The 25581-nt window shown below is 45.6% G+C and overlaps 2 long non-coding RNA genes and 5 other non-coding genes across 7 annotated transcripts; all 7 read right to left on the reverse strand.

The window, feature by feature from the left end:
- Window positions 1–6145: 6145 nt before the first annotated feature.
- On the reverse strand, window positions 6146–10551 carry LOC138664273 (uncharacterized). The gene is made up of 2 exons (XR_011318319.1): window positions 9239–10551; window positions 6146–8868 (listed from the first exon to the last, which is right to left on the reverse strand). It is a non-coding gene; the product is annotated as an uncharacterized lncRNA (long non-coding RNA).
- A 4804-nt stretch (window positions 10552–15355) lies between these two features.
- Window positions 15356–18145, reverse strand: LOC138664274 (uncharacterized). Its single transcript, XR_011318320.1, has 7 exons — window positions 18030–18145; window positions 17635–17679; window positions 16401–16471; window positions 16133–16174; window positions 15858–15908; window positions 15687–15746; window positions 15356–15501 (listed from the first exon to the last, which is right to left on the reverse strand). It is a non-coding gene; the product is annotated as an uncharacterized lncRNA (long non-coding RNA).
- Window positions 15562–15652, reverse strand: LOC138668346 (small nucleolar SNORD12/SNORD106). Its single transcript, XR_011319172.1, has one exon. It is a non-coding gene; the product is annotated as a small nucleolar SNORD12/SNORD106 (small nucleolar RNA).
- LOC138668342 (small nucleolar SNORD12/SNORD106) lies at window positions 15993–16084 on the reverse strand. Its single transcript, XR_011319168.1, has one exon. It is a non-coding gene; the product is annotated as a small nucleolar SNORD12/SNORD106 (small nucleolar RNA).
- On the reverse strand, window positions 16267–16358 carry LOC138668344 (small nucleolar SNORD12/SNORD106). The gene has a single exon (XR_011319170.1). It is a non-coding gene; the product is annotated as a small nucleolar SNORD12/SNORD106 (small nucleolar RNA).
- Window positions 17485–17576, reverse strand: LOC138668341 (small nucleolar SNORD12/SNORD106). Its single transcript, XR_011319167.1, has one exon. It is a non-coding gene; the product is annotated as a small nucleolar SNORD12/SNORD106 (small nucleolar RNA).
- On the reverse strand, window positions 17776–17867 carry LOC138668345 (small nucleolar SNORD12/SNORD106). Its single transcript, XR_011319171.1, has one exon. It is a non-coding gene; the product is annotated as a small nucleolar SNORD12/SNORD106 (small nucleolar RNA).
- Window positions 18146–25581: the final 7436 nt, after the last annotated feature.

Raw genomic sequence — 25581 nt, forward strand, 5'->3', positions numbered from 1 at the left:
GAAATCGTTTAATGTCTGCAGTCACAATGCACACACAACGAAGACCAGATAGACGATATCCAATTGCTGCATTTTTCGTTGCATATCGAGGGCCCCAGGTGGAACTCGTGAATGGGGCCAAGACTTTAGTCTACAATGTAGAAGCCTGCAGTGCAGAAGTCCTGTGCTGCCTCCCAGAGGAGCCACACCGTCCCATGGCACAGGGCTCCCCATGTCGCATTGATTTCAATAGTTCCAGTGAATCACGGGCATGTGTTTGGCCACTGACACGCGAGGCACCTTGGGGCATATGTTGTGGATGTACACAGCAGTAAGTGATAACATGTGAAGTCTGGCGTCACACCAGCAACTACAGAGTGGTTTTCTGACAACAATCGAGTGAATTTCATTTCTTTAATGTGAAAAGTTCAATTTCTGATTGTTTTTAAGTCCCATGATGTGTGGTCCTACATCCTCCGAAGAATGTGGACTCGTCCTTTGGACAGCAGAGCGGAGCTGGAAATGAGGAGACCCTTGTAGCCAATAACGTGGAGGGAGAGAGCGTCTCGTGACGGGACTGTTATCATCAATATATGCAATATGTGTCACACGTGTTCGCGTTGGTCAGACGTGTTCGGGGCTCTTCGGCTGCTCTGTTTTTTATTTCCTCTTTGTGGAGAATGGAATCCATGTCCTTGTAATGTTTAATAATGAATATTAAATCACAAATGTTGCTCAGTCTGATCATTACAAAAAGACTTGTTATTGTTCTCAGGGGTAGATTCCTAATGACACCTCACTTTCTCCCCCTTGCTGCACCGTGACCAAGGTACATGATGCCAAGCATGCTCAATGTACTGTTGATGATGTAGATTAGATTGCTCACATTTTTCTCCTTTTTTGCACTTCATGACACTGAGCATGCTCTCAAGACTTACCCGTAGAAGATAAAGGTGTCCTCAAACTACACTTATATTGATGACCTATCCTAGGATACATCATCCATATATTGGTGGGATCCAGCACCCCTTGGATATTGAAAATCGGCTCATCTTAAAATATTAGGAGCTGATCTGTAGTACCCGGGAGTGGCCAATAAAAAGTATGTTCGGATGGTGGTTTTCTGCTCCGTGCACCGTTTATGGTAACGGCTGATCGGTTGGAGAGCCATGTGTTGGTTCTCCACTGATCTGATATCCTTATCATTAGAATAGGTGATCAATATCCCCTTAAAAATTCTAATATTTATTGATATGCATAAAAAAAAAGAAACACAAACAAATTACCAAAGGGTGACACCCTCAAATCATAAGCTGGCACAATGCAAATCAAAACTACTTTGATAAACAATAGGTCAATCACTTGAGGGCCATTTATCCCTATGTATTAGACCCTAATTGATATATACCTGCCTACCCACAAAGGTTGTCGCCCTAGAGTTATAGTGACAGTGGCACCCACGCTCCTCATCGACTATCCCTAGGATTGTAAATAGTTTAATATGATTAAGGACCATATAACTAACAATAGTGCAGGCGGGTACATAGGGCTAAACAGAAAAAAGGTGCTTAACCATATGACGCTATTGTCATTGCCTCAACACGTTTCTCCATAAAAAAAAATACTCGGAGGTCACCCGAGCGTGCTCAGGAAATCTCGAGTAACGAGTATATTTGTTCATAACTAGTAATGAGTGGTGAGCAGGAGGGCTTCGTAAAGAAAAACTAAGGTTATGTTTCCACGTGCTGGAATGGCCGACGCTTTGGACGCAGCGGATACCCCGCTCTGTCCAAAGCCCTGCCCCCTTTTGTACGCGCGGTGATTCTGCCTGTGTTCATTGAACACAGGCGGAATCACCGCATCCTATACATAGGACCGTGATATTTATCTTGCGCACATCCTGCTCAGGTGAGCGACCAACCCTCCAACTCACCTGTTGCCCTCGATGTAACACAGGGAGCGCCTCTTGCTTTTTATTTCTCCTAGTTCAAACAGGAGATCCTATTGGGAGAAATTATACTATGGGGTGGTAGCTGCAAATCACAGGGCTTCAGAAGAGATCATCAAGGGAAAGAAAATGTCTACTCTTCCTCAGATACAAGGGACGTGTGCATATGTGGCTGGAACACATGGTATTTTCTGGCGCAGTATCCAAGTTGTCACCAGTCATGATCATCACCTTCAAATGGAAGTGCAGGGCCTTATTTAACTTTCACTTTTCTCCTGCCATCCCTCAATGTTTCTGGTAATAAGTTACTGCGGTTCACCAGATCCATCATAGTTTTTACCTAGCCTCAGGGCCGAGGAGCCTAAAACGCATTTCATATTAACCTGTAACTTATGAGCATACAAAACTGAACATGGAGGACAATTACAGAACGAGTGGCGTAGTATGGGGTTTAACGTGAGATGGACCTCAGGACACAAATCACTGCTGACATAGCGGTGAACTCCTGAGACCTTTTAGTCATTAATACCTGTGTGGAACTTCTTCTCAATTCACCATCTCACTTCTCACAGTGGGTTAACATGTGGCCCCTGGTAATGTGATTACAGACAGAAAATAATGAAGAGGAAGTTGCACGATGACTTTCCATATGAACATCGCAGTGACATCTTTACTGACTCTGTCCAGATGCAAGGAAACTTGATTATCCTCAGGGCGAAGGGACTGATCATGTCCAGCCATCAAGGAACATTTAACAGAAGTTTCATCCAGAGAGAAGACCTAGTGGTCACCATAACACATTGAAGACTACTGCCAACAACCCAGAGTCATTCCAGTTATATAAAGTTGTCTATAATTACTGAATGCTCCCAAATCAAAGATGACAATGGTGACCGCCTCTTTTAATCACTGATGACCCCTGCTGTTTCCATGACTAGGGACATAGCTTGACCACTCAATCAGCACTGATGAAAGGAAAGGTGGGGAGAAATGATGAGAAGACCTGCGATTATCACCTATAACATTTCTGCATCTATGAGTTGTGAAGAAGGAGGAGGATCAATCACAACATGATACAAGCAGGACACCTCTATTATATCTCCATATGACATCACACCACCAAGGTACAGCAAGAATACATATATCATGTATTTATATGACATCACACCAGCATGAAACGAGCAGGGCACAGCTATTATGTCTCCATATGACACCATACCAACATGAAATAGGACACATCCATCATGTCTCCATATGACATCACACCACTAACATACAGGCACACACCAATCATGACTCCATTTGACAAAATTCCTCAATACAGGAAGGACAACTTCTTCCTATCTACATAAGATGTCACATCACCAACATAAAGGCAGGACACATCATGTCTCTGTATGACATCACACTACCATGATCTAGCAGGACCCATCCATTTATATACAGCATCAGTCCTTGTGAACGTTCACTTAAAGGAACAATTACAAGACATTTGGGGGGATATTGTCTTGTGTAAGATTAACCTCAGGGTCTCAGGCAGCTTCCATGTTTGATAAGTCACTAGTGACATAGACCTTCACCTTTAGAAATGGAAATCTGTGAGAAGCCCGATGTGTATTGGCCATTACTTTTCCCGCAGTGGTCCCTGGTAATGTGATTCTGGATAGAATATAATGAGGAGTCATACGATGACCATTTCCAGATGAGCGTCGCAGTCACATCATCTCTGCTGACTCTGTCCAGATGTAGGAAAACCTGATTAACTTCACGACAAAGAGTTGATGACGTCCGGGCATCAAAGAAACATTTCACAGAAGATTCCTCCAGAGAGAAGACCAAATGGCCACTATATCACATATATGACCATTAGCCCTCAACCCAATATTATTACAGTTATATCAGGTTGCCCTAACACTGCCGTTTCTCCCCTCCAACCCAGCCTATCACTGATGGAATGGCTGACTGCCCATCTGTTCCAAATACTGGTCACAATGGTCATCTACTATCACTGGTGACACCACTGACCTTCCCGTCAACGGTGACTATGGAGACCTCATCCATTCCAGTCACTTGAACACTGCTGCCCCCCAACAACCCCATCATTAATTAAGATGGTGATCCTTACATACTCTCTAATCACTGGTGACAATGGATTCCCCCATTCATTCCAATAACTGGTTAAACTGCTGACCTCTCAACCCCACCTTCATTAATGAAAATAGTGACAATTCCATACCTTCCAATCACTGGTGAGCCCACTGATCTTCCCATCCAATTACTGGTAAAAATAGTGATCCTCCCAAACTTTGCTAACACACCTGACCCCTCCCCCCTGTATTAACAACAGTTAACTATCGACCATCACCAGTAACAATGGTGACCCTTCCATCCTTTCCAATCAATAGTGACAATGCGGATCCCACTGCACATCCTGAGCGCTGATGACAATGGTGACCCCCTTCATCCACATCACCAGTGAAAATAGTAACCCACCTTAAGAGCTCATACTCATCTACATTTCAAACGGACAAGTGCAGTCTGATGATAAAAAGAAAAAAAAAAATCAGATTGCACTCTAATGTTAGTCAATGATTGTGTTCATCTGCAATTTTTTTCTCGGCTCGGATCGGACTGAGAAAAAAATTGCAGCATGCTACAAGTGGCCGCGTATATTGGATGAGACTCATCAATGCAAGTCAGTGCGAGGAAAAACATTGTCCGGGACACAGACCATGCATGTGAAGTGAGATTTTTACGTACCCATCTAATAGGAAACCCAACTTTTCATCAGCCGAGTACAGTAAATTTACAGCGTGTACTGTCAGAATAGAAGTAATGTATTTTGAATGAAAAAAAAGTGTTGTGGAGTTCCAAATATTATTCTTTACCAGCTGAGGAAAAGCCGACAGCTGGAGGCTGATGTTTAGTGTGGAAATGGGGTAATAAACATTGAGCTTCCCATGCTATTAATATCAGCTCCAAGCTGTCATCTAATCCTTTACTGGTTTTTAACAAGGGGTGACCCCTCAAAAAGATTATGTGGAGTTCCTCCTATAATTAATAACCAGCAAAGGCTAGGCAGACACATGTGGGCAGACATTAATGGAAGGGGCCATGGAAATTTTCTCCCTCCCAGACTAAGGACAGCTGCTCCAGAAATGGTGCATCTATTAGATGCGTCAATTCTGATGTTTAGCGTTCAATCCTTAAACTTGCCCTGGTGCGGTGGAAAGTGGGGTTATAGTTTTGGGCTTGATGTCAGCTGACCTCAAGCCCTTGGAGTTAGTAATGGAGAGGTATCTATAAGACACCCCCATTACAAACCCCGTAGTCAAATGTAATAAAGACACAAACCAAGTAAAGTCGTTTAATTTAAATAACTCCCCCACCCTTTTATTTTACCAATTTTAATGTAAAATTAAAAATAATAAAACACAGCATTCCATTTGTCTGTGAAGAGCCCAACTTAGCTACATCTGGATATATTGCTGTGCTGTGGCATGATACTACCACTCAGCCCTGCATCCAGGAGACACTGAGCTGCGTGTGCGAATGCAGTTTCAGTACGAAGTGCTGACGTCAGTAAGGTGACTGGACTTCATAGATAAACTCTGTTCACCTCAATGACGTTACTGCACGGTGCGTGGGAAAAAGGGCAAGTGTGAAGAGCTGAAGCTAAGCACTAGTACTGGTGCATTTAATGGATGCAAAATTTCTGGGGCGGCTGAGGGCTAATGTTCTTACCCTGGGAGAGAGCCAATATCCATGGCCCCTTCCTAGGCTATTAATATCAACCTGCTGCTGTCTGCCTAAACGTTGCTGGGTATTAATAGGGGGGACCGCCATGTCATTTTTTGGGGGGAAATTAACCAGTAAAGGCTAAGTAGACCGCTGGGAACTAATATTAATAGCCTGGGAAGCTACTGTTAATTACCCCCTTCCCAGACTATAAACATCAGCCCCCAGAGGTCAGCTTTCCCTCAGCGGGTTACGAAAAATGAGGGGAACCCCACGCCATTTTATTTTAAATAAATGTATAGAAAGCTACACAAGCACTGCACTGATTATATATCTCAATGACATATACAAAAGTATAGGTTGAGCGGGCACCATCCAACTCAAATAAGAGGGGGGGAGGATCACCTGATGCATGTCTATGTAAACCGACACTACATGAAGAAAAGAACCAGCATCATACAAATGGGATCACCACACCAATAGTTTAGGTACAAAAATATACCAAATTTTTTTATTATTTTAGACAACACCACACAAAGAAAACTGTAATTTAAAAACAATTAAAAACTCCCATAAACAATAGTAGGAGATAGGGGTCCATACAGTATACAAGTTAAATACTCAAAAGAACATAGTCTATACCACATTTATGAATACCATTCTTAGAGTGTGACCACATGAAAGATGGTACGGGTCAAGCATTATAAGCATGCTGTGTCTTCTATCAATACAAAACTTCAAATAGATTCAATGTCCCAATATCCTATTAAATGTACAAGTAGCATGCAAACTTATAAGGCAATCTGTCATACAAGTTGGTGGGGATATTTTAGTATCTAAAAGGGCGTAATAGACCTAAGTAAGTCTCTCAGAGTAAGCAACACCTAGAGACCCGATATCTTACCTACCCCACCATCAGACAGGGTCACCTTACTAGATGACAAGGCAGACTAGCGCAATGTGTGACCTACGCGTATCGACGCTTAAAGCGTTTTCCTCAAGGTCCACAGTCACTTTGTGGTGAAGTCATCATTTAAATACTTCATTCTAAAAATCAGTATTACATACCAGGTGTGCAGCATGATGGCGGCAAAAGCCAAAGGAAGTGTGTCAGTCCAGCGTGTTGTAATCACCAATGCACAGGCGCCAGACACCCTATCTAATGCACTGCGCATGCGTAGTCCAGCGAAATGGGTCACCATGACAACCCAAGCATATTTGTGGGTGGGCAAAATGTATAGTATAGAGTATCGTATAGTACGATAAGTCACCGCTATAAGCCACATAAGCCAACACAAATGCTATGTGGATCAGGCGGCAACATAAAGAGAATATATGTCAAAGCGGCATCTTATATTGCCCAGTGCGCAGATGCCAAGCTGACTGTCCAGCCTAACTCCAACGCACTGCGCATGCAGGCAGGTTGCTATAACAACCAGGACGCATTTACAAGTAAATAGAGAGGTGACCGAGCATTTCCACTCTGTGCAGTGCGGTAAATGTCAACCATGAACCCTATATCCCTACCTCAACTATACAAATTAGAATGTGCACAAATCTGCTCAAACGATCTTAACAAAAGTTGTAATTACAACATTCCATATTTAGGCAAGAAGTAAGATATTGCGCATGTGCAGTCTAGAGAGGCGGAGGTATGATGTGCAAAGGTACAATTGTATCCGGACAAACAAGTAGGAGTTTGACCTCCAAACAATACTAGGGCTGTAAGGTAACGTTCACACTAGCGTTATGCTAGTGTGCGTCGGGCGACGCAGCGGCGACGCACGCGTCATGCGCCCCTATATTTTACATGGGGGACGCATGCGTTTTTGTTTGTTGCGTTGTGCGACGCATGCGTCTTTTTTGCCGCAAGCGTCGGACCAAGAAAACGCAACAAGTTGCATTTTTCTTGCGTCCGATTTTCGGCAAAAAACTACGCAGCGTTTTTGCATGCGTTGCCGACGCAGCGGCGCACAACGCTAGTGTGAACGTAGCCTAAGATAATCCGCCCAATTGGGTCATTACGTATAGCACGGTAGGTCTCCGCTGCAAATCGCAAAGAACACACAAAAACTATGTGTATTGGGCGGCACCACCAAAAGGATACGTGACAGAGACGTATATTATAATCGCCAGTACGCAGATGTAAAGTTCCTTGCCAAAACGGCAACCTAACTAGCAGACTCCGCATGCGGGCGGATTGCCATGACTACCAAGATGCATTTATAAATCCATCAGGAGGAAACAAGAGGTTTCCAATATGTGCAGTGCGATGGGTATCTACTCCAAACGCTGCATACCTGCCCAGACAATATATATTAAAAAAGTGTGCCCAGTTTTACTAAAAAGATCTTCGCAAAAGTTGTGTTTGCAGCATACCATACTTGGATGTTACCAAGGGGTGCGCATGCGCAATCAAAGATAGGCGGAGAAATGACTTAAAAAAGGTACAGTTATGGCCGGACGGACATAAAGGAGGAATTTAACCTCCATACAATACTAGGTTTGTCAAAACGTACACCCAGCCGAGTCAACCAAAATGTGAACGACCATTGGTATAAACTTGTCCTGTACAATATCAGGAAAGCAACTGCTGCAGCTAGAGTGGCTATTTAAGAACCTTTTATAGGTAGATAATTATGGTGCTATACAAATACTACATATTTATAATCAGATGTTCAAATCATGATTACCAAACCCCAAGTGCATGCAATAAAGAGTAGGTAAATACATTCCCAATCATCGTATCTAAAATACAGCTCCTATCCTATTCTGTGGAGCAGGAATGGGTGCCTGCTATAACTAGAATGCAATAACACCCTCTACCCACTTGAGTACAAAAAATGTGCAAAAAAATACAGGGAGGCTGAAAGAATAAACCTCAATGATCGGAAGATCCAATCAATACCTGTGGGGGAAGACCCAGCATGCATATAAGTTAAAGGTGACCTGAGCATATATTGTTTATGCTATATCTAAAGGGATATAGAGATATAATATATGTAGCAAAAAACAAAAACAAAAAAAACACCATTTATATAAATTCCAAGCGATATTATTCAAATAGTCCAATAGATGTCCATATAAAATTAAGGCAGAGTTTTTAGCAGAATCTTTTGGAGTTAATCTTGTCGTTCTTCAGGAAGCCAGGAGATGGTGCTCCATGCACTCCGAAGACTAAGTATTCCAAGCTGATGCAAGCTCTAAAAGAAGAGGAAAAACGATAAAAAGGAAAAACGATAAAAAGGAAAAAATAACTAAACAGACAAAGTTCAGTTAGCCACCTCCCAAACCAGAAAGACTGTGTAAGTGGTGGTCAACAAATATATCAGTGGCACCAAAATCATTACAATCTTTTATAGTAGCCCGTATTCAAATGCTCTTCATTCAGCCCACCAGGTGATAAACTGTTCAGTTTGTAAATCCAACGGGATTCTCTTCTCAGGAGTTCATCCGTTAGTCTACCACCCCTGATATTCAAGGAAACCCCCTCCAAACCCATAACCCTAAGGGTTCTGGGGGTACCATTGTGGTGGTCCAAAAAATGAGGTGCCACCGAGGTAATCTGCTTACCCTTGTCTCGATCAGTCCTGGCCGTAGAGATATTAGAGACGTGTTGTTGAATCCTACGATGCAGTTCTTGAGTAGTCTGTCCAACATAAATCTTATTACAACCACAGATCAGGGCATAGACTAGATTTTGTGTACGACAATTAAAGATATCTCAGTGACATAGGTTTCTATCTGTATATAAGATTGTTTTATTAGTAAGCTAGCTTGAAATGACAGAATTACTGTATGTAAAAGCTGATGTTAAAAACGCTTTGCATACGCATGTCATCCGGATGCTAGGTGAGAAAAATCGCATTGTACTTGACACTTATCCTACTTTTCAGGAACAAAATCGATTTTATTTACGCTGATGAGCGTGAGCCCAAACCCTGAGGGTACGTGCACACGATGCGGAAAACGCTGCGTTTCCGCAGCTGCAGGTCCGCAGCAGTTTCCCATGTTTACATTACAATGTAAACCTATGGGAAACAACACGCTGTGTACATGCTGCGGAAAAAAACGCGCGGAAACGCAGAGGTTTACATTCCACAGCATGTCAATTCTTTCTGGGGATTCCGCAGCGGTTTTACAGCGGCTCCTATAGAAAACCGCAGTTGTAAAACCGCAGTGAAATTAGCAGAAAAAACGCGGTAAATCCGCAATTAATCTGCAGCAAAAACGCGTTTTTTGCCCTACAGATTTATCAAGTCCGCAGTGGACCATTATACGTGTGCACATAGCCTGATACTACTACTGATCCTCGTATACTCCCATCATTGGTGTTACGTGTTACGGAACCACTCAGCACCCAGAATATGTTGTGCAGTTATATGTATGTATAATAGGCTCCATGTGAGATGCATGTCCCTAATATATCAGCCCACAGGCTGCGCCCCTGGGCAGAGGGGACACGATATTCCCCTTTTGTCTGCCCCCCACCTTTGTAATTCCCACAGTAAGAATCGGCAGGCTCCGGCCACCTGCGGCTATTGTAATTTATGTCTGGCCTGCCGCTTTTCTATTGGCCTGCCCTCTGTATCTGTGTGATATATTCTGTGTCCTGTGAGTAAAGTGTGGTCAGACTGGAAATACGTGGAGAAGCAGTGATCTTTTATATGCGCCCATGTAACCAAGCAATTCCAGCAAGCGTCCTTCATTCAGACTCCAGCCAAAGCAGAGTGGACCTCCTGAAACACGGGGTGGTACTGAAAGAGGTACCCCAGCTTGGTAGACCCCGTTACAATTGGCGACAATGGTTATCACTATCAACTATTACTGGTGACAATGGTACCTTCCTATCTCTTCTAATCACTGATGCCACTGACTCCATTTGATCACTCAAATATAAAAAAAAAAAAAAGGGGGGGGGGGGGGGTTAGTTAAAAACGAAAAAACCAAGCCCCGTGATTATCATCGGTAACGCAGCTGCGTTTGTGATTTGTGCAGAAGAGATGCTTCCCCTTTCGCTCCCCAAGAAGGCCATATATAACAAACCACATAAGTGTTTATATATTGTGTGCAGAGGACAAAGCTTCTACATGTTAATATTTACAGCAAAGATATACATGACGCCAGCACACGACGCCCCCAATCCATGCCTCCAAACACAAAAACTATAATCTATGACAATCCTGATGGCTCTCCCTGTAACACATACACTGTATCACCCCCTTCATCTCAGTCTAATCTTTCACACAACGTACCACCCGTTAGCTCAATCTAATTTCTATGTATAGTAACGCAGTGTTTCGGTCTTTATTTAATAATTATAGGAATAGATGATGCAGAGAATGTTGGGGATCTCTTCCCATTATGCTGGTTCTTCTCTATGACTACCATTTTTCCATGAAAGGTGTGGGGCCCTGGTGTTCCTTCTTACTAGTGTTGTGACTGCGGAGTTCAGTTTCTTGTGGTTACGGTGACATGCAGGCAGTGTCTCTGGAGGGAGAAGTGGTAGTCTCATACCATGGACTGCTCCTTTAATCTGCGCTCTAAGAGGATTTCCTAAATGTGACATATGTGGCCTAAATGAATCTTCTCATAAGTAACGTATCATGAGACAGATGGGGCACAGCTGTGCAGGAAGCGCTCGGTGCCTCTCCATAACATTGTACACCACAGTACTGTAACCTTAGGTCTGTGCCTATTGGAAAATTAGTGGGGTGCACAGATATTATATTAGGAGCAGAGGCCCTATACCACACTTGCTTGGGGGTGAAGCATGACATTTCTGTAGAGATTGCATCTGAAGAGCAGATTTTGAGGCAGCGCTCGTCACTAGAGTTGAGGGAGTTTATTCGTGTCCCCACTTATTCAGCAAGCTATAGCGCTTACAAAATAAGCTGCAGAGGGAACCCGGATACATGGAGCGTGCCGGCTGATGCAATGACACATCGCAGGTGCTCGAATGACATGTTCGAGTCCCTGCATGTTTCATGGTAAGACAACGAGCAAAACATGAAGGGATCACCAGTTTGTCAGGCAATCCCTCATATTATGCGTCTTCTAACAGCCGCAAAACATGCGGCCATGGGGACTTAACAGTGTCACTCGAGCACCCACGCTACTCAGTGGATACCCAAGCACACTAGGCAAACTCGAGAGACAAGTAGTGATGAGTGCAAGTGCTCATTAGAGGCCATCAGCTTTAACTACTTTGTAATAATCCACTTTGGATATTGGGGAGTTCAACCTCTGCACCCATCGTAATTTCAGCATCATGTATAAAAATGAGAAGGCGCTAACGTAATAGTTGGACAAGACTGGTAAGTACAAACTGGTTGATAAAGTAATAGCAGGTTCACAGAACTGTGAAGATGGTAGAATTGAAAGTATTTGTGCTGTGGAGAGTGCAAGGGAATCAGTCTGTTTGCTTCTAGTGCGGTTTTTAGATCTGAGCTTGGTTCTGGTGCTGTATTTATGTACAGAACTTTGTTTTAGTGATATATTTATATGTTAAACAGTCTTAGTTACTCACCGGTTTTTCGGAGTCCATGACAGCACCACAGAGAGAGGGGATCCGCCCTTCAGGAACAGGAAACCTACAGATATATAAGGGCGGCACCTCTCCTACGCATCAGTTGGTTTACAGAGCACCACCAAGGTTAACAGCATGATTTACATACAACGATACTACTGCTAACTATTCACGAGTGGATTATAAACAAAGGAAGAGGTGTACACCCAGAAATTAAGAAGACGGGAGGTAATGTATGGGTGCGGTCATGGACTCCAAAAAACACTGTTAACCGGTAAGGCCTCTTTCACACTTGCGTAGTTTGGCCTCCGTCACAATGCGTCGTTCTGTGCAAAAAACGCATCCTGCAAAGTTGCCTGCAGGATGCGTTTTTTGCCCAGACTTGTATTGCCGACGTATCACAACGTATAGCCATATGTCACATCCGTCGTGCACTGGATGCATCATGTTTTGACGGATCGTCGTATCGAAAAAACGTTCAAGGGAATGTTTTTTCGTACATCAGATCCTGCATTTCCTATCGCGCATGCGTGGCCGGAACTCCGCCTCCTCCTCCCCGGGACTCTACAATGGGCAGCGGATGCATTGAAAAACTAACCTCTCCGCCCATGAAGCAGACATAGCTCTAGTGGAATGCACTCTTAGACCTTCAGGCGCCGGCTTGCCCTTTGAGACGTGTGCCAGCAAAATAGCCTCCCTGATCCACCTAGCTAGCGTAGATTTTGATGCTCTATGACCTTTCCTGCTACCCTGATAGGACACGAATAGGCCGTTATCTATCTTCCAAGGATCAGTCACTGCTAGATACTCTAGGATACATCTTACGTCTAAAGTGTGTAGTTTCCTTTCTTTATCATTAGTAGGATTAGATGAAATACGAATAATCTGTAGGGCATCCTGTCCTCCAGGAACAGGAAACTAACTGATGCGTGGGAGACGTGCCGCCCTTATGTATCTGTAGGTTTCCTGTTCCTGAAGGGCGGATCCCCCCTCTCTGTGGTGCTGTCATGAACGACCGATAAACATGGACCAGCAAACCAGTTAGTATAGAATATGTAGGTGAATATTCACACTATAGCCATTAACAAATATATCTTAGAATAAAAATAATAAATGTAAATAAGAAAATATCAAGTACTAAATGTTAATACAAAAAGAGTAAAAGCCATTCCACTGTGACCGGGTTTACACAATCAGGATAGTCCCCAATTCTAGTAATTCACCTTATGTGATAGCAGGCCTCAAAATAGACCGGGGCTGAGCAGGACCTGAGTGTTTTACACGTCAGAGAAAGTAAAAAATGTTATCTCATAACCTACTACCTGTCCTCGCATATTAAGCCTCTATATCTTGTAGCTCTGTTTTTCTGTGCAGACGACATCAATTTAACAGCGGGAAGAAACAAGCTTTAGGCTATGTTGACACTTTGCATTTCTGTTTTTTTGCAGTTTTATGCAAATTACAAGCTGCTTATTACAGTACTAGCAAGAGTTGAGAAATCATGTACATGCTTTTTTTCCAGAATTGAATAACTGCATTTTTTTTAAATCTGCAGCATGTCAACTGCATTTCTGCAAATAAAACTAAATTAAACATGTACTGTAGACAAAGCAAACACGTGTTCCACAACCAAGAAACGCTGCAAAAAAAAAAAAAAATGCAACAAAAACATAGAAAAACGAATGAACAGTGATAATACAAAGAACAGATTTTGGCTGTGCAAAAACAGCCTGAGTCCTTTGACACTAGATTCTGCCACCAGTTCGTTGGTTCCGACGGACTTATGCCCAAACCCCTCGCAAAACTGAATTCGGGTGTATGCAGAGCGTAGGTGTGCTCTGTTGTGCATCATTTGCGGGAGTGTACGCCTACTGGAGGAAGACACAGTCTATTACATTGGACTGTTAGTCTCCAGTAGACGCACATGTGGACTGCCTCAGCACCATTATAGCCCATGACCCAATCAGCGCATACACCTGAATTTTATTTTGCGGTATGATCAGATGCATACCCTGAATGGACCATCGAACGGGTACCAAAACGGAGTGTGAAAGCATGCTCAGGGTCAGATTGCAGCATTTTCTGCTGTATGTAAAACTTTTTTTTTTTTTACATTTTCTGGGATTTTCCACTTGACATTGCATTGTTTCTGGAGTAGGGGGGGTTCAGTTAGGATAAACCGACTCACACCCCAATAATTCTGTAATATACTTTACTGCTGGCGATTATCTGAATTTGCAGCAATATCGTCCGCCGCCAGTTTCCAGTTGTTTGGATGTATCAGCGCTGTGTACAGGGGCCTGAATTATTCACCTGGCAGCGGAGGATCATGTCTTTGAAATATTGATTCGGGAAGATGTCGTTACATGTAACCAGAGTGAGGATCAGTGAGCGTCAGATGCAGAGGATGCTCTTACAGGTCACGTGATAACGTTTACACACTGTACAGTGAGTTGAGAGCAAAGACATAGGATCCCTTGAAGCAATCACATAATATACGGATTTCACCATTTATATAAATATTAACATAAGCACAGGTCCAACGATGGCCAAATTGGGCAGCATTCACATACTGCAGCTTTAAACAGCAACAGTTCTCCCAGTTTCTTGCAGTTAAGATGCTTCATCCACAAAACCAAGCGGCCGATTGGCTGAAGAACTATGTTCCTACAAGATTCATTCAGTTTTATTAATTTCCTATACTGTCAGGAGTACCACCAACTGAAAGGACAAAGGGAAGAGGCTGTATTTGGCTTCTTTTGACTGTATAATTGATATTCATCAGCAGGTGTCGCTGTATCCATCTTGTGTAGCCTGAGCTGCACAGCACAACAGCTCTAATACACAGGTGCTAGGGAAACTTATGGAGGCAGCAACCCCTGCAGGCAGCTTGAGGATGTCCATGCACATTGGATAACAAATAGGAAAGTACGGACTAAGCATCAAATCTACAAAATTGTACCCAGCGCGCGTCACGTTACCCAAATGAGTAAGCTCAGACAAGCACCCATTGTGCTGACTGCACCCCAGTAATACAAGTGCTTTACCTGTGCAATACCTGGAAACTAACAAGTGCGACATGGAAAACATTACTGAAAATATTGTAAAAAGTTTTCCTGACAACATGCCGAGGACCTACAGACAGATAAGGAGGCAAGTACTAAGTATAAGTTTTTTATTATTTCACACATCACAGTAGAGGGCGCCTGTACCCAGATATATTGATGGCGGGAGTGTAAGAACCTCTGCTCGGTCACCGGCCTCCAGCAGATCTGCAGCGTCTCCTGTCCCCTCAGTTGGCACACACCTGCAAAACAAGCCATCAGATATCAAACATGTCCATCTGCCGCCCGCCCGCCCTGCGCTGCTCTGCGTATCAGACACATCTGGCTTAAATATCTGCAGTCACCATGATCGATCTGCTGGGGAAAAAAGCTTCAGTCATCACCTACGACAGGCAGCGCTGCACGTTCCCCTGCATCAATGACCTACCCTGATCCTCCATCACTGCGGACAGCACCACGTCTACAACTCTGCCCTTGCTGCGTGGACCTGCAGAGCAAGACACCATGAGCATCACATGCACACATCCCCCCACATGGCTGATCTGATGGGGGTTCTGCCATTATATTCACTACAAATCCCAGCAGCCTCAGAACTTACCTCCTCATGTCCAGAAAACGGAGCCCTACCTCAGCAAACGAGATGCCATGCCTGTGAATAAACAGGAAACAAGACGGTTACATTAGGTGTCACTATCCACCTATACACATTGTGGGGGGCAGCAATAACTGACAGGGCAATGTATCAGACAAGACTGGCTAATAAGCGTCATAAGTCACCAGGGTCGATCTGATGGGGAAAAAAGTTCTGTCATCATATACATCAGCGTCACTACAATTCCCAGCACACTCAGAATAGTGAAATCCAGCACTTACCAGCTCAGATCTCCGACCACAGCCGCCGAGAAGACACCATCACTGCGAATAAATCAGACAAGAGTGACCACAGGGCTATCTGTACATTTATACACTGCAGGGCGGCCATGACAGGCAAACATGGGGGAGGGGAGGGCGATGTATCAGACAAGACTGGCTAATAAGAGTCACTGGTCACCAGGGTCGATCTGATGGGGAAAAAAGTTCTGTCATCAAGTACATCAGCCCAGAGAACGACCACCCCAACCATCCCATAAAAGCGTCTCACCATTCATGGTCCCTCGTGCAGGTCAGAGGGGAAGTAAATTCCACAGGTCACAGTCCATTTTTCATATTATCCTATGAAGATGGGAAAATGTACACGTCAGAATTCAGAGACATGATTACAACCACTAGCAGCTACTAATCAGCAGTGTCCAGCACAATGAAACCACTGACCACCAGTGAGACATGGGTCAACGAGGGAAGAATTTACCGCATATCGTCACATAAGTGAATCATTGTGTCATAGGAAGCGCTACATTTCCCATCTCTGCAGTCAGGAAATGGAAACATTTACAGATGCCACCCACCAATCCAGAATGGTGCCCAGCTACAGGTGGGATTAGGCTGGCACTTGTTATGTAGTCATAAGATGGTACTGACCGCTGCAGCTACACATGGCTCTACCCTCACAGCGATGACCCGTTCTCCTGGATAGTTACACCTTAAGCTTTGCACCAGAGACAGCGACGTCTACAGCTGGAGCACATAATGCTTCTGACAGTCCTGCTCACATAGCTGAGGGGTTGTTACAGTGTGCAGACACTGCTGTGAGCTAAAGGCAAGAACAGGTCGCTCCTATTCAGATTGCTGCAACATATCAGTACACGCAGAATTAGGATGGGGACACCAGGGCTGGGGCGCGGACGGGGCCACACGGGACACCAGGGCTGGGGCGCGGACGGTGCCACACAGGACACCAGGGCTGGGGCGCGGACGGGGCCACACGGGACACCAGGGCATGGACGGGGCTACACAGACACCAGGGCTGGGGTGTTGCACCATGTCATGTGCTGCCAATGCAAGAATCATGGCACTTCTGAAGTTTTGCTTTTTACAGCAAGTTCACAGTATATATTATATTTGTCGCACATTACATTTATCTGTGAATGTCTCCAGCGCTAATGTAGTCTTCAGCCTCAGCTGTGAGAACATCAAAAGGAATATCCAGGCTAAAAGGTTTCCATTTACTGACAGCAAGCAGAGATCTTAAAAATTAATGAGGCATTATAATCTATGAACATTTCAGATCTGGGGAAACCCCAAAGCAGCGGCCATGATGGGCGGCCACCAGGCCACACACTGGGGAGGCCGATGTATCAGACAAGACTGGCTAATAAGCGTCACAAGTCACCAGGGTCGATCTGATGGGGAAAAAAGTTCTGTCATCACGCACATCAGCCTTTATCTGTGGCACTACAGCTCCCAGCAGACCCAGAAAAGTGAACTCCAGCACTTACCGGCTCAGATCTCTGACTGCGGCCTCCGAGGACAAGACGCCATCACTGCGGATAAATCAGACACAAGAGAGTGACCACAGGGCTATCTGTACATTTACACACTGCGGGGCGGCCATGACAGGCAAACATGGGGGAGGGGAGGGCGATGTATCAGACAAGACTGGCTAATAAGAGTCACTGGTCACCAGGGTCGATCTGATGGGGAAAAAAGGTCTGTCATCAAGTACATCAGCCCAGAGGACGACCACCCCCAACATCTCACATAAGGGCTCTTATAATTTAGCAAGAAAATGACGGGAGTATTACATGCCACAACCAAAAGGAAACCGAGCAGCCAAGAGTACAACTTTATAAGCTAGGCCTACACATTGAAACGGAGCGGTCACAGAACTCACCTGAGCGGTGCGGAAGAGCACATGTCCGTACAGCGTGTCTCGCAGGACAAAGAGGCCGACGGAAGCTGCGCAGGGACTTTATAGCCCCCGTCCGATAGCACGCATGCGTAGTGTGTGGAAGCACTTTCTGCGCAAGCGTGTTTCAAGCGTCTCATTTGTGCATGCGCAGTACAGATTTCAACAAACTCCGCCCTGAAGTCAAATCTCCGCCCGTTAAGTGCCTGACTGCCGTAGCCGTGCGGCAGACAGACCGGGGGGGTGTATGCCTTTTACAATTTCGCCTCCTGCTGGCTGAGATATGTTAGCGTGACGCCTTTGTTCTCTGTTATCAGCCATATTTTGTATTATTGATTTTTCTTTGCACAATGCTGTTATGGGAGGCAGACGGTGTCCAGCCCCAGCACCAATGCGTCCATACGCCATAGTAGCAGGAGTATAAGTAGTCCCATCTGGGCTTGGCTAGTGTGGCCGCCTGAGTGAGGCCTGAGGCGCTGGTCACCCCTGTAGGTCACTTCTGTTCCTCCCACACTCCAGTTTCAGACAGATAGAACAGTCAGGTTGTAATCCCCAATGGGGACAGTAACAATAACCTCTATAGCGTTGGCGAATACTTAAAAATTACCTCAAAAAGATGTCGCTAAACACAGTGTAAAATCTTTAAGTGCTCCTGAGTTTGCCACTGGTTTCCATTTTGTACTGTGCCGCTCTGTTGCAAAGATATTCCCATTTCTGTCTCCTGGAGCGCAGTATGTGAAATCTCTGTAGTCATCCTGTGCGTTTCTCTGGGGCCTGGGCTTTCTTCCCTCCCAGAGTCTGCAAATCACAGCTCAGCAGCGTCTGAGACAGACTGGCGGACTCGAGCGGAGAAAGCGCACGCACAGGATGACTACAGAGATTTCACATGCTGCGCTCTAGCAGAAGCAAACATGAACATCTCTGCACTGGAGCAGCACAGGGCAAAATGGAAGAGAGCTCAGGGAAATTTTTTTACAAGGTATTTGACTCCCTTTTTTTTTTTTTTTACAGGTCCTCTGCAAGTGAGCATGAGAAAGGCTATCCATTCCCTCCACCACTGTGGCTTCTATGGAGTAGCTAAAGACATTAGAGTGAGGCTTACAGTATTAAAATCAAACTCTTAAAGGTACGTGCACATGTTCCAACTATGTGCGATCCCAGGGAGTTTTTCAGAAGGAGGACGCTGCTGGAGACCAGTGCTGAGGAGTTGGAGTCAGGGAGGTATGGCTTTCCGACTCCACAGCCCTGCAGGATACCCCAGCGGTTTTTGTCCTCAAGTGTCTTTTTGGTCATTTTTAGCCACTGTTGGAAGTCGCTGGAAGATTGGTCATACTCCAATGCCCCAATAGAAGGAGCTGACAAATGCCCTTTGACATATTTCTCCTACACCCTCCATACTCATGCACGCTCAGCGTGTCTGTGATAGGAAGCGAGCAGTCAGCTGTGGCCAGACACCATTGTGCTCCCCAGACTTCTCTGATGGCAGTCATCTTCCCTGAAAACCAGAGGATTGAGTGTCTTCATCTAAAAACCCCCATACACAGAGGAACATTGCCAACCATCTGGGGTCTTATCAAATCCCCCTCCCAGACTGGCTGCTCGATTGCAGCTCAGTATTTCTCGGAAATGCCCCGGGATTTCAGAGCATAGTTTATCTGCTTAAAGGGAATTTTGGCCCTATAAGCAGAAGCCACCGGCATCAGGGGCTTGTCTACAGTATTCTGTAATGCTGTAGATAAGTCCCCAATGTATCCTAAACAGTGAGAAAAACAAGTTAGAGTATACTCACCCAGGGGCGGTCCAGGTCCATGGCGTAAAGTACTGCAGTGCGCCGGGCCTCCCTGACCTTTCCTGACGCTTGCGCACTGCAGTACTTTGCTCTGCCCTCAAATGGGCAAAGTACGCCGGAGCCGCGGCAGGAAGCAAAAAAGAGGACGTCATCACATGAAGATGGGAGGCACCGGACCAGGCGTACTTTTGATAGATAAGACAATTATGTGACACCAAACATGTATTTTTACATTTCTGCATTTTGAATTTGGGGGAAAAAGGGTAGACCGAATTAAAAAGATATACGGTACATATTTTTTTTACTTTGTTGGTCCCCTTTAGGGGAGTTAAACCTGTTTGCACTATATACAGAAATGCCATAGTCAGTGTCTCCCATGATGCACAGCTTATGGCTCTGCACCAAATTAAAATGATAGGCATGGGTGCCTTCAATCGGCCTACTGGCTGTCATAGCAAACCATTTGCTCCCCACGAGCGCTTTACTAAGGGGGCTAAATGGCACTGGATCACGCAATTAAATCCTGCTATTGGGGGTTGACAGCAACATTTAAGAGGTTAACAGGTAGCGCCAATCGCTGCTGTTAAAGGCAGATGTCAGTTATGTAATATAGTGACATCTGACCTGTGTGGAGCAGGTTCTGCTCCTGAGCCCGCTACAAATACCCTGACATGCTCCATGACGTAATCATACATTAAGAAGGTAAAGATCCAGCCGGGAATTTTAGGGAGAGACCTGACGAAACTGGTGTGGTCCCTGGCTGGCTTCTCCCTTGATCGCTGCAGGTGATTGACAGGTCTCTTGTAGTGATGAGCGAACGTGCTGGGATAAGGCATTATCCAAGTATGCTTGTGTGCTAACCAAGGCACTGGTGCCAACAGAGTGTTTTCGGTGTGCTTGAAAAATATGTTTGAGTCCCTGTGGCTGCTTGTCTTGCGGCTGTTCGACAGCATCAACTCATGCAGGGACTGCCTGTTTGTTATGCAATCCCTGCATGTGTTGCGGTGGACAGTCCGCTGGTCCTGCAGAAATCATCTGACATGAATATGTATCACCTTTTCATCTGTCTGAACGAGGCAGTTCAACTCAGCAAAAAAACTTTGTAATCACGATCAGTGTATAGCTAACCACACCCAGTAAAGCCATCGAAACCCGCTTGTTTCAGTCAGACAGACCAGCCTTCTACACTGTGTTCCAAATTATGCAAATTGGACTTAAGTGTCATAAAGATTTAATTGTTTTGTTTTTCAAATAAACTCGGGGATGGTATTGTCTCAGGGCTCAATGGATCACTGAAATCAATCTTAAACACATGTGAATTAGTTTTCCAGGGGATTCTAATTAAAGGAAAAGTACTTAATGATGTTCCACAATGTTAAGCAGGCCACAGGTTTCAAGCAGTATGGGGAAAAAAGAAGGATCTCTCTGCTGCTGAAAAGCGTTAAATAGTGCAATGCCTTGGACAAGGTATGAAAACATTAGATATTTCACAAAAACTTTAGAGTGATCATCATACTGTGAAGAGATTTGTGACTGAAACAGAGCACAGACAAGAGTTCATGCAGATGAAGGCATAATGAGGAAGGTTTCTGCCAGACAAATTCATTGGATTGCAGCAAACCGTTATTTGAAGCTGCTGGTGCATCAGGAGTAGAGATGAGCAGTGTTCGAGTCGAACTGTTTGCCAATTTCAAATTCGAGCTGTTTTGGGCGGTGTTCGAGTCGTTCGACAAACCCGAACAATTTGCTTAAAATTCGGCTGTTCGAGTTTCTGTTCGATAACTGGTCGTTCACCAAAAGCCTAGCTTGATTTGCACATTAAAACAGTTTATCATTGTTAATGGACTGTTTCAGTGTATAGTGGGCGGGGGATAGATCTGTGCTGAAATAACGCCGATCTCCATTTTTTTTCCCCGCATTTACAGTGGGGCGGTGCAGTCTCTCAGCCTATCAGCAGTGCACACACATAGCAATGTGCATGTGATGCACACAAGCAAGGGCATGTGTCATTGGCTGTGTATGTCACATGTCCTTGCTCTATAAGAACCAGCCATTTGCCCTGTTGCCACCATTTCCTCACTGCTGCAGCTTAGTGTTAGACGGCACCACTGCTGCTGTGGGCGCTATACAGACTAAGAATGTTTTTTTGGAGCGAATTGCCAGAGAGATAGGTTTAGGGAGTCAGGACTAGTTGTAATATCAGCCCTTTTCAGGGTAGGTTACAGCAGTTCATAGCACTGTTTGCCAGGCAGGTCTGTGCCAGTGCTGTGCAAGTGTTTGTCACAGCATTTGGTGTAATCTAGCTCAGCCAATCCTCTTGGGCTAGTAGCATTGTCTGATAGTCATCCGAGTAGCCCGCCTGTGAAGCTAGCTACTCCGCCTGTGTATCTCAATTTTTACTGCATCTAATCCAGTTAATAGTTTTGGGCCTAGGAGCAGTGTCTGCACGTCAGCAGAGTAGCCCGCCTGTGAAACTAACTACACCGCCTGTGTATCTCTATTTTCACTGCATCTAATCCAGTTAATAGTTTTGGGCCTAGTACCACAGTTTGGCCTCTCAATTCTGCTAGCTTTTCATCCATCGGTTGTTGTGCCAACAACTACAGATACAGAGTTGCCAATTAGTTAAGCACTAAAATGAGTGGCAAAAGGCTTGCTGCTGGTGGAAAGGGGAATAGGCGTGTTGGAAAGGGAAAAAAAGGTTGTGTCCGTGGGGTAGGTGGTAAAGCAACAGTAACATCTGCAGAAGAAAGACCATCTTCCAGCCAAAGTAAGATGTCTACTACTTTTTGTGGACAATCTGATATGATCCCTTTCTTACGACCATCGCTACAAGCATCGCCAAAAATTCCAGATGAGGCACAAAAACAGCAGGTGCTTGATCGGATATCAAGTGCTCGTTCAAGTGGTCTCTCCTCCATGTCAACTTCAACATCACAACTACTCCAGTCCTCAGAGTTGTCACCTCAATCGCACTTGCTTCCTCACAGCTCCCAAGTCTCCAGCTGCCCGTCTGAGCATGGGGTAACACACATGGTTGAGTCTGTGGTGCTGTTTACGCATACTATAGCCTGGGAATCAGAGGTCCGCTCCAGAGCTTCTGTGAATCCAGACGAGGAAATGATCTGCACTAATGCCCAGAATCTTTGTGAGTCAGATCCAGGCCCAGATGAAGAAGGTTCTGAGCATAATGTAGACCCTCGTTCCCAAACTGTAACTCCTGTTGGTGGAGACAATGAGGAAGATGATGATGAGACTGAGATACCTGATTGGAACGAAAACTTTACTTTTCGGTCGGGGCAGGAAGAGGTTGGCTCTGAGGACGATGGGTGTGAGAACACACAGGATGATGATGACGAGGTTGTAGACCCCACTTACTGTCAACCCCCAGTCCATGAGGTCAGCAGAGGAGGTGGAGGAGGATGCTAGTGACGAGTCTGACGACGAGGTAACGGTGCGCCTTCCTGGACAGAGACGGAGTACTGGAAGAACGTCAACAACTGTATCCTCAACCCCAACTGTACCTCAGACCAGAAGCCGTGGTGGCTCTTCAGGTCGCACGCGCTCCAAGCCTTGCATAGCCTGGGCATTTTGACATGGCAAAGGATGACCCAACTCATGTTGTCTGTAAGATTTGGCAACAAAACCTCAGTAGAGGCCAAAAAATCACTAGCTTGAGTACTTCATGCATGAACCGTCACATGGATATGAGGCATAAGTTGCAGTGGGAAGCTCACTGTGCTACAATGCGGCCTAGTGGGCCGGGTCAACCACCGTCTGCCCCATCAAGTGCATCCGCGTCCTCTTCATTCTCTGTGACTGTGGGGACAGCAGTCGCACATGGTTTTGGATGCAGACCTTCCACCTCTTTACCCGCAACAGGCAGTGTGATTGGCAGGTCGTCAGGACATTTGCAAGTGGAAACACCTTCCTCACAGACCAGCAGTTTGCCGGGGACACCCTACTCAACTCCGTCTAAGCACAGCCGCCAGCCCTCAGATGTGGACAAAAGACCATTTCCTCCTAGCCATGACAAAGCTAAAAGGTTGAATTTCTCCATCTGCAAGCTGTTGGCTACAGAAATGCTGCCTTTCTGCCTGGTGGACACAGAGGATTTTCGAGACCTTATGTCCGTCGCAGTGCCCCAGTACCAGATGCCCAGTCGCCACTACTTCTCAAAGAAAGCTGTACCTGCGCTACACCAGCATGTCGCACACAACATCACTGCTTCCTTGAGAAACTCTGTGTGTGACAGGGTGCATTTCACCACAGACACTTGGACGAGTAGACATGGGCAGGGGTGTTACATGTCGGTGACTGGGCACTGGGTAACTACGGCGACATCAGGAGAAGGGGCTGCTGTCCAAGTCTTGCCATCCCCACGAGTTGCTCGTCGATCCTCTGTATCTAGAAGTTCCTCCACTGCTTCTGCCTCCTCAACCTCCTCTCGGTCCTCCACCTGCACCCAAAGCCTGTCTGGTAATGCCACCCGCATTGTAACTGTGCAGAAGGAATCCTGCACACCTCCTCACTATGCTGTCACCAGGGCTCAACGGCATCAGGCAGTGTTTACATTTTAATGTCTGGGAAATTTGAGTCACACAGCTGAGGAGTTGTGGTCAGCTCTGGAGACCGAGTTCCATCAATGGTTGTCTCCACTCAACCTGCAGCCAGGGAAGGCGGTGTGCGACAATTCTGCAAACCTGGGTGCGGCCCTTCGCCGGGGCAATGTCACACACGTGCCTTGTGTGGCTCACGTTTTGAACCTGGTTGTCCAGCAATTTTTATCCCACTATCCCAGACTAGATGGGCTTCTGCAGAGGGCACGGTCGCTGTGTGCTCTGTTCCACCGTTCGCATCCCGCAGCTCGACGACTTGCATCTCTACAGAAGTCGTTGGGCCTGCCAGTTCACCGGCTGAAATGCGATGTGCCCACATGGTGGAATTCAACTCTGCACATGTTGCAGCGACTGTGGCAGCACCGAGAGCCCTGGTGCAATACGTTATGACGTATAGCCTGGGCCAACGAGATCAAGAGGTGGGGCAAATCACGCTGCAGTAGTGGCCTCAGATCAGGGACCTCTGCACCCTTCTGCACAGTTTTGAAATAGCAACGAAGATGTTTAGTGCTGACTATGCCATTATCAGCATGACCATTCCGGTGATTTACATGCTGGAGCACACCTTACACAGTGTTCGGAGTCAGGTGGTGGAACAAGAGGAGGAGGAGGAATAGGAATAGGAGGAGTCGTATGCGGAAGGGATCATATCTCCAAGGTCAAGAAGGTTGGCAGCACCAAGGCGGCTGGCATTGGAGGCTAGGGGAGAGGGATTACCGAATGCGCATGGTAGCAGCCAAACTGTTGAGGAAGGTGCAGGAGGCGAGGAAGAAGTGGAGGACGAACTGGCGCTGGGCATGGAAGACTCATCAGATGAGGGAGACCTTGATCAAATTTCTGTTGTGCGAGGTTGGGAGGAGAAGGCAGACGAAGGAAGCATGATTCTCTCCTCGCCACCACCAAGACAACAAGGACTTGGTCCTCCTGGATGCGCAAGACACATGAGTGCCTTCTTGCTGCACTACCTGCAACATGACCCTCGGATTGTCAGAATCCGAAGTAATGCCGACTACTGGGTTGCCACACTCTTAGATCCCCGGTACAAAAGCAAATTTGGCAAAATAATTCCTGCCATAGGGATTCACGCATGCAGGAGTATCAGCAGAGACTATTACAGAATCTAACATCT

The sequence above is a fragment of the Ranitomeya imitator genome, chromosome 2 (genome assembly GCF_032444005.1).
Source record: "Ranitomeya imitator isolate aRanImi1 chromosome 2, aRanImi1.pri, whole genome shotgun sequence".
NCBI lineage: Eukaryota > Metazoa > Chordata > Amphibia > Anura > Dendrobatidae > Ranitomeya > Ranitomeya imitator.